Source organism: Nicotiana tomentosiformis, chromosome 7, assembly GCF_000390325.3.
Source record: "Nicotiana tomentosiformis chromosome 7, ASM39032v3, whole genome shotgun sequence".
In the NCBI taxonomy this organism is placed as follows: domain Eukaryota; kingdom Viridiplantae; phylum Streptophyta; class Magnoliopsida; order Solanales; family Solanaceae; genus Nicotiana; species Nicotiana tomentosiformis.
This window is the reverse complement of record NC_090818.1, coordinates 103,948,167-103,953,582: the sequence shown is the minus strand read 5'-3', so window position 1 is coordinate 103,953,582 and position 5,416 is coordinate 103,948,167.

Sequence of the window (5,416 nt, the reverse complement as noted above, 5' to 3'; positions counted from 1 at the left end):
AGAACCGTTGCACCCTAAGGTGACACACTAGGCCTAATAAATCCCTTATCAAGTAGCTCCTGAAGTTGTTCTTACAATTCCTTTAACTGTGATGGTGCCATACGATATAGAGGGATAGAGATGGGCTGAGTGCCCGGAACCAGATCAATACCAAAATAAATGTCCCTATTGGGTGGCATGCTCGACAGGTCTACAGGAAACATATCCGGAAAGTCTCTCTCTACTGGAACAGACTGAATGGTAGGAGTATCAACACTAACATCCCTCATAAAGGTCAAATATGCCAAGCATCCCTTCTCAACCATCTGTTCAGCCTTTAAATATGAAATCACCCTACTGGGAACATAATTCAGTGAACCTCTCCACTCAATCCTAGGCAATCCCGGCATCACCAACGTCACGGTCTTAGTGTGACGAATCCAGAATAGAATGACATGGTGACAACCAATCCATGCCTAAAATCACGTCAAAATCAACCATACTAAGCAGTAAAAGATCCACTCTCTCTCTAATCCCCCAATAGTCACCACACACGATCGATACACATGGTCTACAATAATAGAATCACCTACCGGTGTAGATACATGAACAAACATAACTAAGGAATCATGGGGCATATCCAAAGAACGAGTAAAGTACGATGATACATATGAATAAGTGGAACCATGGTCAAATAATTCTGTGGAACATTGAAATAATACCGGTGATCACTGCGTTTGAAGAAACTTTCTCTCGTCTGGTGGGAAAAGCATAACATCGACCCTGACCACCACCTGATCGACCTCCCCTCTAGGGTGATCTCGAACTGCTTGAGTCCCACCTTGAGCTGGCTGAACGGGTGGTAAAGTAACTGGTGCAGAAGTCATAGCCTGACCTCTTTGCTAAATTGGACCTCCCATTAGACGGGGGTAATATCTCCTTATATTCCCCAACTCGCCACACTCGAAGCAACCTCGATCCAAAGATGACAGTGGGGACTGAATCGGACCCCGAGATGAGGCCAACAATGAACCTCCTGATCCCCCCCTCTCTCTCTTTGTAGGAACCAACCACACTGCATGACGAGCCAGATCTACAAACCTCATCTCATACTAGTCATTGTCATACCCTCCTAGCATAGCAGCTCAAACTGCCTACGCAACTTCTGCTTGCGTATATGGAATAAACTTCTCTAAGAAGAGAACTAAGAACTCATGCCATGTAAGTGGTGCAGCGCCGGCTGGCCTGCTCAACTCATAGGCCTCCTACCATTTGTAGGCTGCCCCCGCCAGCTGAAATATAGTGAATGCAACCCCATTGGTCTCCAAGACACCCGCTGTGTGAAGGATCCAGTGGTACCTGTCTATAAAATCCTGAGCATCCTCTGACTCTACGCCACTGAATTCTAGAGGCTTGAGCCTCCCAAACCGGTCCAATCTCTTCTACTCCTTATCACTCATAGGTGGGCCAACCTGGGACTGAGCAGCAACAACCGGCTGTGCTAGTAGTACCCTCGGTATCTGGAGTCTCTGAGCTACTTGATCTGGAGTATGGGCCGCGAGAGTTTGAGCACCTCCCCCGGCCTGAGAAGTGGCTAGTGCAGCTGGAACTCAGACTGCCTGAGCCAGGCTCGTGCACACAGTCAAAATCTTAGCTAAGGCCTCCTGAAGGCTTGGGATCACAATGGGTACAACTGGATCCTAAGTTGGCCCCACCGGCTCAACAACATCTGGTATCTGCTCCTCAACTATAGCAAATGGTGGCTCCATAAATGCTGCTCTAGCTGTAGTATGAGCTGCACCTCAGCTTCTACCGCTGCCCCGACCTCTCGTGGCCCTAGCTAGGGGTACTGATGGCTGTCCGCCTGATCCGGTCGTACATGTCCTCACCATCTATGAGAGAATAGAAGAGTAGAAGTTCAGATTCCAGAATTACAAACTTGCACGACAAGAATGCAAGAAAGTGAAGCTTTCTAAATGTTTGGTAGCCTCTCGAAGATAAGTACAAGGGTCTCCGTACCAATCCATATGACTCTATTAAACCTGCTCATGACTCGCGAGACCTAAGAAACTTAGTGCTTTATTACCAACTTGTCACGACCCAAAATCCCAACCGGCGTGATGGCGCCCAACACACTTGCTAGGTAAGTCGACAATTCCCAAAACAACTAAACATTTGAATAAAACATATTTTCATAAAATCAGTAGCGGAAAACTTATGAAGATCTGGTACAGATAACTGAAATAGTATTACAATCACCCCAAAATCTGGTATCAACGAGTACATGAGCACTACTAAGTATCAACATAAACCAAAACTCTAGTACCACTCTCTGAGTAATAGAACAGTGTTGAAGAAAATAAAAGGAAAGAGAGTCAAGGTCTGCGGGCATCACAGCAGCTACCTCGAAGTCTCCGAGCAGGTACTAGCACAGATCTAGCAATCACAACATTCATATGTACCTACATCTGCACACGAAGTGCAGAGTGTAGTATGAGTGCAACCAACCCCATGTAGTCAATAAGTAACAGAACTAACCTTGGGCTGAAAGAAGTGATAAGATCACAAAAAGACCGTCAGAGTCCAATACAATAACAACATAGGTTTAATGATGACAAAAACAAAAAACAACTCAAGAAATTATCATAACCAACTCATTCGTATTGCAGAAATTTAGACATGCTTTCAATTTCAACAATTAAAGCCCAACACTGATAGGAACATATCAATTACAACTAGCATAAGGAATGGTACATATCTATACCTACATATCATATATGCATGTCAAAAGAATGATTTAATGGTGATATCCCCAAGTACTCACACTCGCAGAAATATTCATTCTATCTGCCAAATATCCACACAAACCACACACAATCACTCAGCACTCTACGAGTACCTAGCATCAATGCCCCTCACCAAAGCACGTGTATAAATATCACTATGCCGGCGCTCATTGCTGGTGTGTTAGACCCCGGAGTGGCGGATCCTGCCCAAGCACTAATATAAGGCCTATAAGGCCTGATGCGACGTGCTGCCCGATCCACAATAATAAATAAGTCAATAAGACCTGTTGTGGAGTGCAACCCGATCCACAATAACAATCACAACTCGGCTCTCAGGCCCACCTCAGTCATCAATCTCTCAAGACTCAATGGCTCATAAATCTCGTACAACTCAGCCCAAACACTAATAACATGTGATGTAATAGTGAATGATAACAGAGACTAAGATATGATATGCAAATTAAGAATCATGACTGTCACGACACAAAGACAACCTATCGTGATGGCGCCTATCATAGAACTAGGAAAGCCAACTATTCAACCATTTTCAACACTATAAATCTTTGAAAAATACTGAAGCAGTTAAATTTAAGGAAAACCTTTTAAAAGCAAAATAAAAAACCATAACTCAATACAAAATCTCTCCCAAAACCGAGGTGTCACCGAGTACATGAGCATATACATGAGGATATAGTCCAGTACCCCGTCTAAAAATAAAACTGAAACATAAAATGAAAGATAAGGAGGGAGAGTCAAGGTCTATGAATGCCAAACAGCTACCTTGATAGTCTCCAAAAAATTCGGACTCCACAACTCAGCAACCGCCGTGACCGGAAGCACCTGGATCTGCACACGAGGTGGAGGGTGTAGCGTGAGTACAACCAACTCAATAAGTAACAAATCTAATATTTGGACTGAAAGTGGTGACGAACTCAGCAGGTATAGTTCAACATAGAAATAACAGTACAAAAATGTAGACATGCTTTCAAGTTCCACAGTAAAACTTAATACAAGTAAGGTAGGTCAATTCTAAATGATATGAGGAATATAACGTCTCTACAACAACATGCCAATGCACATGTTGTATGTGATGCACCACGCGGAAAGCCTCGTGTACTCATGCTCTCAAAATACTCAATCACTCAGTACTGTATATGGCTAATCCAGCCAAGGGAAGATCCATCTCGGATATATATATATCAACTGATAGTCAATCACTCAGTACTGGATAGGGCCAATCCAGCCCATGGAGAAGATCCATACTCAGGTATAATCGGTTCAGGCAAGATCCATGCCCAGGGAAGATCCATCCCTCAATATAAATCAACCACGCTCATTGGGGGTGTGTACAGACTCCGGAGGGGATCCTTCAACCCAAGCGCTATAATAAACCAGATCCAAGCATAAATCAATCAAACATGCTGCGGTGTGTAGCCCAATCCCATAACTGTCACTCACAATTAGGCCCTCGGCCTCACTCATTCATCAATCTCTCCAGTCTCTCTCTCTCTCTCCCAGGCTCACAATGTCGTGAAACTAGCCCAAAAATGATGATACGATGTATTAATAAATAACAATAGAGAATGAGGTATGATATGCAATGAATAAATACGACTGAGTACGAAATTTTAGTGTAATTAATAAGTCAACAGCAAGAAACGACCACTATGGGTCCCAACAGTACCAACATATAGCCTAAACATGATTTCTAACATGATTGGCAGCTCAATTACTTTATCACATGATGAAAACATAGATATCAAGAAGATAAATCAGCTATACAACTCCATGGAATCGACCAAGTCACAGTTCTCACGGCGCATGCCCGCACGCCTGTCACTTGGCATGTGCGTCACTTCAACATCAATCATATAACACATAATTCAGGGTTTCGAACCCTCAAGACCAAGTTTAGAAGTGTGACTTACCTCAATCCGAGCCAATCTCTACTCCAACACACCTTTGCCTTGCGAAACGGCCTCTGAATGCCTCGAATCTAGCCACAAACAATGCGATACAATCAACACGGGCTAAATAAATCAATTTCATAAGGAAATACTAAGTTATTAATCAAAAGTCAAAAGTCGACTCAAAAGCTGGCCCCCGGGCCCACGTCTCGAAATCCGATAAAAGTCACAAAACCTGAAAGCCCATTAAACCACAAGTCCAACCATACAAAATTTACCATAATCTGACACTAAATTGTCACTCAAATCCCCAAATCAAACTCTCCAAATCCCTAGTCTCAAACCCCTAAATATCACCTCAATACCACACAATCTAGGTGGGAAAATCAATGGTGAAACAAGATTATTGAATAAAATCGAGCACAAGTGACTTACCCCAAGAAACCCCTCGAAAATCCTCTCAAAATCGCCTAATCCCGAGCTTGAAATGTTCAAAATCATGAACCCTTGAATTTAAGGTTCTGTCCATTCCTTTCGCTTATGCGGTTCATTTAGCTGCTTCTGTGGCACCGCTTTTGCGTCCAACCATCCGCATCTGCGGAAGCCATTGAATACCAGCCAACCGCTTATGCGGTCAAAATTCCGCTTCTGCGGGTGCGCATCTGCGCAAATCATCTGCTTCTGCAGACCAGTGACCCCAAGGCATTTTCGTTTCTGTAATCCTTCACGCGCAGGTGCGAGTCC